The sequence below is a fragment of the Pieris brassicae genome, chromosome 4 (assembly GCF_905147105.1).
Source record: "Pieris brassicae chromosome 4, ilPieBrab1.1, whole genome shotgun sequence".
Lineage (NCBI taxonomy): Eukaryota > Metazoa > Arthropoda > Insecta > Lepidoptera > Pieridae > Pieris > Pieris brassicae.
Genome location: NC_059668.1, coordinates 16,160,878 through 16,175,684, shown reverse-complemented (window position 1 = coordinate 16,175,684; position 14,807 = coordinate 16,160,878). Strand labels below are relative to the sequence as shown.

Genomic DNA, 14,807 nt, shown 5'->3' with positions numbered 1-14,807 from the left:
CAGCGATGCTACGTTGGCAGTGGTTTTCTCGCGATAGTCGTCACTCGTCACGTTTCGCTCGGTATCAGTCGACGTCAGTCAGATCTGGCTTCGGTCGAGGCATACATTAGCGCTCCTAATTGAGACGTGCTCGCGGTATGTAAATTTCGCCCCGTGGGTGGGGAGCTGAGAGTTTAAATACGTTTCTACTATTAGGATACAGAAATGCGAAATCGAGAGGTCGATCTGTCAATATGAACCGGTCGCGAGGCCGCTCGTCCATCAACATTGCACGTGATTCCTTCAAGGGAAAACAGAACAAAAAGGTTACGGACCCTCTTGTAATTGGATCTGATTTCCAGAAAACGCTCGCTGACCTTCCTTTTTGAGCGACAAGGATCTCGAGCGAGCAAGGAATTAAGCTATCTTTCGCGCAACGATCTCAGCTCAAAACGCCAATTAATGAGAGGCTCAACTTCATTCTCCGCTCCTGTGAAGATCATTATATGGGCACGACAGTGAGATGGACGCGACGATTGGCGCGCGGCTGCCATCTCGCGGTAACGAATTCCACTCGAATCAGACTGCGTTCGGGTCACGCTATCCTAGACGCAGGCTGTGATTGGTCGTTAGGATGCAGTGGCAGCTCGATTGGCTCGGCTAATGCCTGATTTATCTGAACTGCACGGTTAATGTCTGCTTCATAGCGAACCGCGAGTCTATCGTAGTTCGTTAGTTGCGTTCAAGCTCCCGTTTTTCGCTAAGTAAGTTATAAGTTGCGATTGTTCAGAGGTTGAATGTTCAATCAGATAGATGGCGTGACTCAGTGTCGTTTAAGCAGGGCTCGCAGACCGAACGTCGATTCGTTAAATGATATTCATCAGTGCCCTTTTGTCTTTATAAACATGTCAAATATAGTGGCTAAAAGTTCTTTATGTAAGAGCAGACATGCAAATAATTATTTTGTTTGAATTGATAGTAACCCGCATTACTTCGAAAGCAAATGCTAGACGAGATTCATGGTATACTAAAGGTATGTATTGAAATTATTTAAATACACATAGTAAGTAAGTAATTTCGTCTATAGTGTGTGTCAAGACAGACAAAAAGAAAATTTGATAAGCTATTAGAACTGAAAACAATAGTTTGTTAAACATAAAATAAAAACAAAAATATTTCGTTGAGACTTGAAACCATTTACCATTCAATGCTCTAAATGTCCAAACAAGCCCCAAACGCTATTAAAGTGCCATTCAAAATTCTATAACCCGACAAGAGAACACGTGCTACAGAAAAAAACAACAGTCGCCAGCTTGTCCTTACATTTATCAGATGGAAGATCAGGCTCCAATTAAAATAGTCGTGCATCGAGTCGGTCACAATCGAATCGATAGAGATCTGTGACGGCGGTGACCGATCACCTAGTTTATTCGAAATCTGATACTACCTGTGATTTTATATGCCTTTATACATATGATTAAACACCCGTACACCGTACGTTTTGTTTCATTGAATTAAACATGAATAATCGTTTTAACTCGACGTTCCTTTATACCTGATCTTTGAATTGTTTTCCCGCCAATACTGACAGTTAACATACACGATATTAAGTTCAAATATAAGCCATGGCCCATGAGCTTATATCTCAATAACATGGTAAGTTAAGATCAATTGTATAAAAAATACACGAAAATTTACACATTACACTTACACTTAATCATTACAAGAACATAATTTTTTTTTAATATTATGGCAATAGTTTTAACTTTATGCCAGATTAGAACATAACTTTCCTTATAATAGAAAATACTTACATTAAGACCTTTTTTGATTTTTTGAAAAATATAAATGTTTATGGTACGAATAAGCGACAAGTATAGTCTATACTTGTCGCTTATTCGTACCATAAACGTATAGAGTATTGTGTATCTGTCCGCGGCAATCTTGAGCGACAGGACGTCGTGTGTCACGATCAGACATTTGCATATCGGTTCCGATACTCAGCTGTTGCTGCTGTGATCGTACCTCGCTGATTTCTAGTGTAAGCTTCGAAGCTTGAGGAAAGATTAGAAGGTATTTGTAATAACAAATCGAGCACGTTTGTTAAATCTACTCGTTTAAACTAATGAAGACTTTCTTCGGTAACTTTTATTGAACTTAGTTTTTTTCGTTGTAAAAAACAAACGAATGTATTGGTTTGGATGGAAGAATATAACATATCATTTACAAATGATTTTTAGTATATAAGCTCTTCGTATAACAATACGAAAATAGATTCACCTCAGTCTCAAACTTAATATTTCTTGAATGTGATGCTTTCAAAGACAATACTTACGTACGAACGCAAATGTAAATTATTATGACTAATTTGTAATTAGTAATTAATTCTAAATTTCACGTGAAAATAGGCCGCTCTCAATAGATTTCTTTTACGGGGAAAGTTCAACACGTGCATAGAAAATGGGCCGCGAAAAAACAGTGTCTTACAAGAAATTGTGTGGAGTGCAAAAACGTCGTGGCACGCTAGATAAGAGCTTCCTGGCACGTCCTGTATAAATCTGGCCGTCGTGTGCTGATAGCGAACACTGCTAAATCAAATTATGCTGACCTCTATAGACGGTGCGTGGAAATATCGGTAAATAATAATATATTTAAAAACTACACTTTTATTAATATCTAATAATCATAATTTACAATTACGTTAAGTTTAATACCAAATCTGCCACGTTGTACCTAGTAAGACGTGGTCAAAACTCGTTAAAAAGAAAAGTAGGCATAAAAAGCTTTAAAAAACCAAAACTTCAAAGGATAAAATTGCTGATGCCCGAAGGTCCCCGTAATTTCAAGTGCGGATTTAATTCAGTCCTAGGACGCAATAGTTGCCTATACTTTCAACCATTATATTGAAAAATAAATAACAATAAAAATGAATAAAGAAATACAAATGTTTTTTTAAGCTACTCATTCATTGTCAATGTAATCAATTTTCATCACATTTCAATTTAACATAAAATACGCCATTGTACAAAATGATCGCATCTAAGTTTCGCGTAATCATAAAATCAGCAGCAACACGAATAAATAATGACGTATGCACTTCCCAGTTGCATATCTATGATCTTTTGCGGAATACTATCGAGTTACGCGAAAACTCCAATCGGATCACGAGGTGAATTGTTGAATACTCGAATTCACTTACTATTTTAGTCGTTATTATAAAACCGAACCATACCATTTCATTTGCTGGCTGAAGTACATGTACAGTGGTATATATTTTGAAAAGGTATCAAACCTTACCTATTTCGATTCTATATTAAAATAATATATCAAGTAGCTGTAAGTCTGATTTTGATGTTTAATTATATAAATTATCAAAAAGTACTGATTTGTATTAGTGTGACATAAAATTCATCTTACCTAAAAACATCGTGTTTTTATAAACACGCACATAAGGACGTATTTAATGTAGCGTAACTATAGACGTCATTTAGAAACATTTAACCCTGTTAACAAGGCAATGATTTAGCACATGGTAGCCCTGCTGTGAACGATATCGCAATAGATTAATATTCGATCTACACGATGTACTCGATTCGTATAATTAAAATAGAGATCGATTCGATTGAGTGCGGATTCCGTCACGTTGTACTTCACGCGGCTACGCCTACTTTTGACGCCTCCAGGTGAGCGTACGCAAGTTATCGATAAAATCGATTTCATACCGATTTATTTTAGGATAGTTAAAGGTCGAGAACTGTATAAAGGAAAGCTTGTGGGAATATAAGATAGCGATCAAAGTGTTAAACGAGGTGTGGATGTATATTAAATAAAAAACATCTGATTAAAAAAATACAGTCCATGAACACTTACAATTTCGATGAACAAATAATTGTGAATTTTAACAATTCTTGCTTGCAGCTTTTCCTTGCAACAATACAGCTGAAGAGACAGTATTATATGTCCTGATTGTCTGTCTATTGTATGGCTACGAATCGTACAACACTGAACAAATTATATGAATGAACGCAACAGAGACAAACTTTAAAGAAATATTGTTGAAAAGCTTAAGAGACACCTTTCAAAAATTTACTGTAAATATAATACAAAAAGTCGTTAAGTGGAATAAATAGTACTTAATCATAGTAGTAAGTTACTTAATACCTCCGACGACAATAACGAGGAAAGGATATAAATAAAATAAAAAATACCGGTTTTTTTCACCCAACAAATGCACACAGTAAAATAGTTTGTTTTCTAATGAAAGGTTTTTGAGTATTTTCTACCAAGCTATTAATCCCTTATTAAATAGGGGTCATTATGAAATCGCATGTATGAAGGGGGCACTCGTGAGCCGTGTTTCGTATCGTCGCGCTTTGCATAGATTAAAAATTCGATAGTTATGCAAATGTCTGCCGTGTTTACTTGTTTCTCAGCCTCGGTAGGTTCCTATCAGACGTTGAGGCGATCAAGGCTCGGTTGACGATTATGATTTTCTATTAGACTAACTGCTGCCCCCTAGCGACTGCATTCTAGTGATAAAATCGAATATATTAACAGGAATTCTTACTAACTATATATTATATGTGATCAGATGCGTCCATTTATTGATTTTCTTATTATTCTATATCTGAGAAACGTTGCTCGGATTCGGAATTGATTTAAATTATATTCATCTTTAAATATTTATTTAATTTAATTCTTTACTTTTGATAAAATACCTTGCTTTACACAGTATGTGTTTAATTATACGACATAGTCAGGAGTTTAATATATGTAGCACAACTGTTAATTTCCTTATTTCATATCTCGAAACAATCTCACATGTACAGTACAATTTTTTATTTTAATTTCAAAGGTAAGAAATTCTATATAACAGTTTGGATGTGGTAAGTTTTTTTAATAAGTTTTCATTAATAAACATTATAAAATATTATTATTTTGTTCCAATCACTACAAATTCAAAACATTAACTACAAGTAAAAAATGAAAATGATTCGTTTTTGTATACAAGAACAGAGCTTCCTTTCCTTGGGTATATCTATTTTGTGTATGTACTGTTATAGGACACTTTCATATATCAAATATCCTTTTTAGTAAATTAGGTCAGTTTTTAATTACTTATTAGCTTTAAGATAGGCTAGAGGCTTCGTCTTTGTGCAGAGACAATATTTAAAAAATGCTTCGCAATTTTTATTTTTCCCACATCTACGAAATAAATTACACATAGTAACACCTTATGAATATTAACTTGCATTCTACATCAATCATAGAGGTCGCAGCGATCCCAACGGTCGATTAGACCACTCGTTTGTTAGAAAGGGTTAACTTGTACGTACTGGACATGGAAATGTGGGTTAAAATATCGTGACGATAACGGTTAATAAAGAGTTAATTAATATAATGTATAATTATTATATATTCCACACAAAGTTGAGAAAGTACAGATAGCTTTCAATAGTAAGCTTTCTAGCAAAAGGAGAAATATAGTTCATACTTTAGTATAGTCTTTTATTAACCAAGCTTTTACACATTTAAAGAAAACACTTTTTTACCGGATTGCAGATAGGTATAAGAGGCCAAAATTATCGAACACCTGGGATCCGATTATATCCAAATTAAAATCTCATGAAAAACAATCCGCGAAAATAGAGGACACCGTGAGTCATTTCTGCAAAAACCTATCTATCTTTTAGTCGACATCAACTCCGGGGAAATAAATACAGATAATACATCTTTCTCTACATCTGTGATACTTTTTGATATTCAACACCTTTTGTCTTCACTGTGACCAAGCACACTGTAAAGCACACGATAAGTCGGGAAAAACAAATTAAAATCATGTTAAATAATTATATGTTTATAATACATAGCTCCAATCCAGTAAAAAAGTGTTTTCTTTTAGTTCATACTTTTTCTATTAATACTTTGCTAAAAACTATTCGATACGTAATCGGTTATATAGAAGAAAATATAGAGACTTATTAATATGTTAAGGAACAATTATACTATGGTTGCGTATACAGAGAAGTGAAGGAATTAATGGCAATTATTATAACACATTCACACACGCACACACGAACGCATGCATAGTCTACCACTCGCACAGTACACGTATGTATTTAATATGTGTGTATGTATGTATAAAATAGTCAATTTTGAATTTGAATATACCTACGTATATATATATGAAGGCTTCATACTTTACTGTGCAGAAATATATTTAAATAGTTATTTAATAATTAAAATATCTTTTTATGTTGTATATAAGTAATACATACCTTACTATACAAACAGTATAAGCTACTCCTTGTGACGTCACTTGTCGATTAAATTAATATGAATAACCGCAAATCATTTGTAAATAAAATAATTTTATGAAAGTTGCTTGAAATCGTTATTACAGACATTCGATATTAGAACGTCACTATCACGTCAAAACGATCTCATTGTTACAACACTATCTCGATAGGGATACCATCTATAAAAATAATTAACTCCACCTTAGAACATCGTGTTACGGCTACTCCCATACCAATTACTACCAACAGAACAACTCCGAAAAAGTAATTTAAATAAGCGGGTTCCGTTTATTAAATTAGTCGTTTTTGATTTAATTCCTGAAATATTTGGATGGATTGTTAAAAAAGTATCAAGGGAAATGCCTAGGACTGCGCTTTAGCAGTCTTACCCACTAAACCTCTTATCGCCTTTACTAAGAAACCTAAAGTACGTAAGCATTCTACAAAATCTACAGCAACCCTCGCACGTCATCATTGTGTTAGTAAATTATTTAAAAATATATTCGAAATTTAAAATTGTTGAAATTTTGTAAACGTGCGTAGAGTAGGAAGTCTAGCTATGAAATTGCCTTTTCACTCACGTGTCACATAAAAATAATAAACTTGATCATCTAATTGAGACATTTTTATACCTTAATTAAAATTGAAAAAATCTGATATCCGTTTTCAAGAAAATCATGATTTAAGTATGTATTAAGTAAAGTAAGTAATGTCGTGAACATAATTTCTAGTACTCATTGAAAAGTTAATCTAAGGCATATATAAAAGTGGGTTCGGACATCGTTGATCTAGTCATAAATAAAGGCAATATTTTTACGGATCCCCAGACCCGTGAACGTGTTAACAAGGCTTTGATGGATCGAGTTTCGATCTAATATGTTAAGGCTAAACTGGCCGGTCGGCAATATACTGCTTGTAATTACCTGCTACTATTTATAAGAAAACACGCATTCAAAATGAAATAAAAATCCTTCACAAATTAAAAAAAGATCTGTACAAATTTGTGTTTTATTAATTTTTATTACACTTACTGGAGATATAGCTGGCAATATAAATTACAAAGTTATTTAACAAAAAATAAGAACATCAGACAAGATAGCTATACTTAACTTATATCTTTCCGTTAGTATTTATTCTTAATAAACTCGAATTTAATCGTTCGTCGGCTGCGTTATCGCGGAAATTGCCAGCGTTCGCCAAGAGATGGCGCTGATAGCTGCTCCTTCACGATAATTTGTATAATTAAAGAAAATCGGTCGATTGCGATCGGACACTTGATTTAATCGAATGTTATTTATATTCTAGTGAAGGTTCCAAACTAATAGATCTGGAAGATAGTTTTAAAAAATGTTTATATGCTCTATATCTATGTTTAATTAATTAATTACGATTTTTTTTTAATGTAGTAAATACATTGACCGGTTAGACGAACAATGACAAAAAATCGAATCATGAAAAATTAGTGACGCGGCGCATTGGATAAACATGGTATCGCAAAAAATTCAAGTCGCTCGATTGTGGCGGGCGGGCGAGAGTTCGAGATTTGAAAATTAGCATTTTTGTCGAATAACTCTGCGGTGGTGTCTCGGTAAGCGCCCGATACGAGCCTCGCCGGTTGCCGCTTTTTTCAGTTTTTTAAACGGATTGGACTTTAAAATATTTCTCTATTCCCTGACATAGTCTTTAGCATTTGAAAGATACGCTTTCCGATTTTGTTTATTGTAGCAATGCCGTGTAATTTACAACATTCTAAGCATAAATAAACACAATTAAAACATGTATTGGGGCAATGTCCGACCATAAAAATGTAATCTTTTAGTATTTATCAGGCGTCCATATTCGGCTATTAGAGCCTGTCTATCTGGGCTTTACGTTGATATCTCTAATTGACTGACGTGGGAGGATCGAACTAGCAAAAACGAAGCTCTAAAATGCGTTGACCCTTTATCTTCACTCACAGCCACGTTCATTGGGCCAGAGCCGAATTTATGTCGTCGAGTAATCCAAGCCCATTTGTATAGATAATTTTTATTATTGCCATCTCTTCGAAGCCGGCCGCTCGATAACTCCAAGGAAAGAGTTCGTAATGACTATTTAAGTAAGGAAGATGTATTTCTTTAGGCTGTCGATAAGTTTTAAAAGAATTTGTTAGAGGAATTCGTTTCTTAATCTGAACATAAAAAGTAGGGTTGAGCACAATGATTAAGCAATAATAATTTCTACGACAAGTGAATTAATAATCTATATGAATTAATAAGCTATGGAAAGTGGGACAATTTATGTTTTTAATTACAGTGATATCGCAAAAATACTCCAATACAAGTTTTTATTTAAATAATGACGAACGAATTCCATTGAAATCACGATAACGAGCTATTAAGTTATCGAATTGTACATTATTTTTGCAATACAGAGGATGCAAATATGATAAATCAAGCCGATAAAAGTTCCATTTACCGGTACTCACGTCACGGTATTATTTATTTAATGCCCGACTAATCGATAAACAAAATTATTCAGCATCTCATAAATATTAAAGATTGCGACCCTACCTACCATAGACAAGTATGCATGTAAACTATTTTTAACATGGCCACACTGAGTTTATCTGCCCCCGCTCTTATGTCCGCGTTATCTTAGCCAGTGCATTAGTCTTCGATAATAGAACGATAAAACAGATCGTCTGGCGGCGCCATGTTCGATTTCGATTATACTCAAACCAAAAAAAGAATCGATTCTCGCGATAATAATGTCATGCCACGCTGTCGCTGTTAAAAGACTTAATTGTGGATTGCTATGTAATGTTCCCAATGAAAAAAGATAAACAAGGAGCATAACCGAAACATCAACAGCAGCATAAAAACTATAATGTTAACTCAATAAGGTATTTCAAACTTATAACAATAACTGCTAACGCGCAGAATTCTTACAACTAACATCTGTTGTTTGAAAGGTCTCATGGCGGCATTGAAATTACAAAGTGACAAACGAATTCGCGGTATTTTTTTTTACAATATTTACGGAGGAATATAATAAGACTTGACCTAAATTCGGACATATTTAAGGTAAAAAATAACTCTCGTGTTAGAATTAGGTCGAACTAATTAATAAAATCACATCGCTATTAATAATTTTCAATACGCATCATGTCTATTAACGCAAAATGGCGCTTAAATTTCCCGCCGAAACGTGGTTCGTGCGTCGTTTTTCATCGCCTTTGTTTTAGCAACATTAGGTTATTTATCGCGTCCCCTCAAAATATCTTTAACATGGCACTCATTATAACGCTGAAAGACTGAAATTGCGTCGAATAGACAGAATAGTGTGATAAGCTAATGATGGTATTTTAAACTGCCATTTTGGGTTTGTTTTGTTAATGTTTAATAAAATAGAAAGGTTTAGCTACGTTACTATTATTTTGTTTGTCTTTGACCTCATATTCACTAAAATGTCGTATAAGCGATAATTAAGGCTTAGTTTTGATGTTAGTAGATTAAAGTTAGCTTTTAGACGGTGTTAAAGTATAAAAGCCTGTGTAAATAATAAGTTTAAAATATTGTATAGTTCACCGATTTATAGAGAGAAGTGATAGATGGCGATAGCGATGAAACCTGGATCATTCGACCAAAAAGTAATTCGAGTATGCCCGGGTTTACCATGGCACTAATGTAAAATCCATTTCATCTTTCTATCAATTAATTCCTATTTCTATTGTGTAATTAAAACTTTCTCGATTTGTATATACGTAAATATATATACATATTTATTTTCATTAGCATCACTTCTATGGCTGGAAGTCACTCCGCTTCACAATACACTTTCTTTTGCGAACTGTGGAATCGAATCCCGGTGGGGTCTTGCCTGAGAGATATGACTTTCAATTGTTTAAAGTAAGAGTATACTCCTCCCTCAAAGGACCTATCCTTTGGCAGTGCCTACACTGCCCTCACTAAAGTGGATGTCCATGGGCTGCGATGACAGCCCTTTTTGGGCGTTCCGTAGGCTCATTCTCATACTATTTAAAACTAAAAAACCGGCATATTTTAAACTATTAAAATATTGAAGAAAGTCATCTAATATTAAATAACTTTTTCAATAGAAAAAATTTAAATAAATAAAATGAATATATCTGCCGTCATGCCTACTTTGGGTGAACTTCATATAATTATCACAAATTATATTTAATGGATTATAAAATTAAAGAGACATTATATTTGACATAAACAATATAAATCCTACAAAGATAATGTTTGTAAATATTCATTAGAGGATGTGGTAAATGATGAATGAGAACAATTTTTAAATAATAAGAAAGCGAATGGCAATTTAAAAGATAAGGAAATAGCTTAAAGCAATAAAAAAGATAATATTCTAATCTATGTTAATTCTCGAATAATCGATTGTTACTAAATTTATAAAGGTACCACAATACTACAGGCTTTATATAAACATGTGTTTTTAAATATAAATATAAGAATGTATAACAGATAATAGTTTATAGAAGATTTTCTATATTATATCACTGCATGACATGACACAACATTATGACAACTCTTGTTAAGAATTTGAAACGCCGAGTTAATAATACACACATACTTTCTATGAAATATTTGTGTTTTGTTTTATGAATTTCATATTTCAAAACATATTTTATGAATTCCTTAAGGCAAGGACGCAAATATAAAGAACAGAACACACCGGGCGATCGCGATCGTAGCTATCGGCATCTCAGTTTGTTCTCACATCATTACCCGCGCCGACGGCTACAAATTTACATCCAGCACAATAGCTATCCGACATCGAGGAATCATTAAGGTGATCCCGATAGCGCCATACACCCTCCACAGCCTATTCTATCACAGCAAAGCAATCACGACCTTAAACAGTTGACATAAGCTCCCTAATATTTTTCCCATAATCAGGCGGTTACGATGAATTTTGACGCTTGTGAAAGAAAGTCATAAATGGTGTATCGTACAAAGGATTGTGTGTTTAGTGGCGAGTGTAGTAGAGGAGAGTTTATCTTGATAGTGTTTTAAGGATCACGCCGGACTATCAGCATTACAATGGACACTTAATAGGCGATCGAAAAATACACTATCGTTATTTTTGTTGTAATACTGAAATGCACAACCATTTCTCTGAGTAATATAATTTACATACTTACTTATATTTTACAAACCAAATTTAGTTTTTTTAGTTACGTTTTATATTTAAACCTGTCAATTTGATTATTAAGGTACTCGTACGTACGTATTGGATTCATTTATCAATAGCCTTTTAATTTAAAGTATAATTATTTTAATAAATATGTTTATAACAGTATATATTTATACAAATTGAACTGTATTCCAATAAGGAAACGTAGGTTTTTCTTTATTTTCTTTTAACAAATCATTCAAATGATAATACAATAGCATGATCATAAAACTATTAAAAATACCATTTTTGGATGAATTTTGCATACAATACTCGCGGTTCGTTAAAAGCGCGGCGACTTTGACGCGCGCAGACGTATCGTGCAATCGGAGCCTAATTTGCTTCGTGCGTTATTCATCCACCTTGTTATCCTGTCCATCTAGATTCTAGAATATTACCAGAATAAAAAATATACTTTTTTTTCATATACTTTCTTATATACTCCGTATATCTGTGTTTCACAATTAAATTTGACATTTTAAAAAAATCTCACAGGGTATATAGAATATACATTATAAGAGTATTTTGACTATGAAATCTATCTTGATTTGACAATTTTACTTTAAATTTCTGTAAAGAAATTAAAGAAGTGTAAAGTAGCACATAGCACATTTACATTTGGTAAGATGCACAAAGAGCACATTACGTTTTATGGACACAAATACAAAACAATTAAATTGAACAAAATTATCTTTTCATCTCAGATCCGGTAGTGATATCCGAACCACAGACAATAACAAGATGACGAAAACGGTGGAAACAATTGGTCCTATTAAATACAGATAAGTGAAAACACGGCAGCCGAACAAAAATACCAGAGATAACAGAGATCGAATCTGTAAACAAAGGTTTTGGTATCCACGCTCTCATTAACTAGCCTCCTATACTGCAAATTATACAATATGGTTAAATGTATTTTTTAAAGTACATTGTTAGTTGTTACCGTCTTCAGACTATTTGATGTTATTTGTAAAATAATATTAATTATTAGTGTTTTATGGACGGTGACTCGTGGCTCTAAACGCACAATTTTTCGTTCAGTCGCTTAGCTTATTCGAGACTTAACCTAACCTGACTAAAATTGTATATTAAAAGATTTTAATAAATGCTTCAACTTTTATGTATTCAAACCATTTTTACTGCATCGTTAGATGGCGCGATTAGCCATTGATTACAATACAAACACAAGACGGGGTCGCGATGTGCAATGTGGTCACTTTTTTGATCCACGATTGTATTGTTATGAAGAGATTCATATCAAGTCAAAGACGTGTTTTATGTGTCACCATTGTGCAAAAATCAATCTCATACACCTGCCCGGTATTTTTTGAGTCCCTTAACTTTCATTTGAACTAATTTATAAACTATAATATTCTTTTATTAGCTTATTTATGTAAATTTTATTTTGTGCCTTCCAGTTCTATATATAAAACCATATTTGGTTTTGAATAGCTTAAAAGATAAAATTGTTGCTTGTGTTAAAATATAAGGTTACAAAGTGTTAGTGTAATAACTGAAGAGTATTTTGCATGGCCAACATGAATTTAAAACGCATTTAAAGTCGTTAAGGATGTGAGCCGGAGGCACGGACAGCTTACCGCGATGGTTGTACAACACTTACCTGTAAATAAAAAAAATATGTCTATTATGACAATGCAAGCTTACCATAGATAGATAATACTATTATGATATTTTTAAATTATTTATTTATAAGATCTTGTAATGTATTTTTCTTGTAACCCAAAACAAACTTGGCCACAAACCTAGTACCATTTATTATATATTCTGTGACATAACATAGTCTGTGACCCAATTCACAAGTAGTATATATCAAGATCGTTATCTCCACTACACACGCACTTTTCGCTATAAAAATGCGCTTTGTCAACGCCCAACATGAATTATTTTAAGTCCCTTGGCTGTACTCACGATAACACACGTAAATAGTCGGATAGAGTAAATATTAATTTAGATTGTTGATGTTAATACCTAATTTATATCCTTCTTTGATTAGAGGCATATGTCTGTGATCACCCAAATATAATTTCTAGTCTTTCAGTTATATTACTACGCTAATGATAGAATAGTATGTAGTAATATTACTCGAATACTAGAAATTACATAAAATAAAAAGATCATTGCCATCAACCGTTCCAATTTCTCTATATCCGGTTTAATACAATACAAATTAAAAGTAAAGTCACAAAAGCTTGAAATAAAATACACGCGTTGTCGCGTCATTGTCGTAGACAATGACGATGTCACGGCGTAGCACGCATCATGCGATGCGTGACAACTGACGCGCTAATAGGCTACGGGAATGCATGTGCTACGCTTTATGATAGTTCCTGGTTCATATGAGTTGTAGCTGTCGTAATTTTGCATCTATATGTTTCCTATACAGTGTAGTATTATGTAATTACAGTGATAATGCCTTAGGGGTAGGTCATTTTCATTTGCAGATTATAAGGTCAAATACAATGGAGAGGCTTGCAGCGAGAAAAGAAAAGAAAACTTTAACAAGTACACGTGTTTGGCAATTGTTTTTAGGTCTATGTCTTGACATTATTCTATGAGTAGGAAGTCTGTAGGTAACAATGTTACGATGTAACATACTTGTAAAAGAATGTGTGGAAAAATCAACTTCAGATTTCTGTATATTTCGTGATCATTTCTAAAAAGAATTGGAGGATAAGGAAAACGATGGAGGTGATTATTCTGTCTTCCTGATATATGCCGTCATTGTTTTAGGTCTAAGGCGCATGTCTTCCTCTAGCATCCAGCATCGTTTTCTTCACGAAGTTTTCCTTCACAGTACGAGCGAGTGTAAAATGCGCGCCAAGTCAAGTGCACTGCAGTGTTAACAGCTTGAAGCCAGGCAGCGTGTATTAATGCCGTAAAATCATCGATTGGTTATTTTGGATGTGATACCCACCAGGATAAAGACCAGTTTTATATTCCCATACAATAAAAAAATATCTTCTGATCTACGTATAATCGTAGTAGTATACCATTTTATATGGTACAGAAGTTTCGAATCCTGCGACTTCAGATACCTCGCTGAAGCCTTAGCCAACACTGCTCATAATGTGCGATAAGTCGCAAATATCTAGTTGATTTAGAAAAAATAATTTAAATCTGGGGTTTAAATTCGTTGGTATACTAAATATATTTAATATAATAATGGCAACAATTTATAGTACTTAAAGAGATTATTATCATTGTAAAAAAGGTATTCTATTAGGTATTCAAAATTCAAGACCTCTCATAGGGCCGTGTGGGCGCTGATGATATCCATCTAGGCATTGTCAACTTGCCTAGGTTAGGGTG

General features: G+C 33.7%; 1 protein-coding gene across 5 annotated transcripts in view; it reads right to left on the bottom strand.

Moving 5' to 3' along the window:
* LOC123708487 (zinc finger protein ush) overlaps window positions 1–14,807 on the bottom strand; it is a 139,261-nt gene that overhangs the window by 4,791 nt on the left and 119,663 nt on the right. The gene's annotated exons all lie outside the window — the stretch shown is intronic.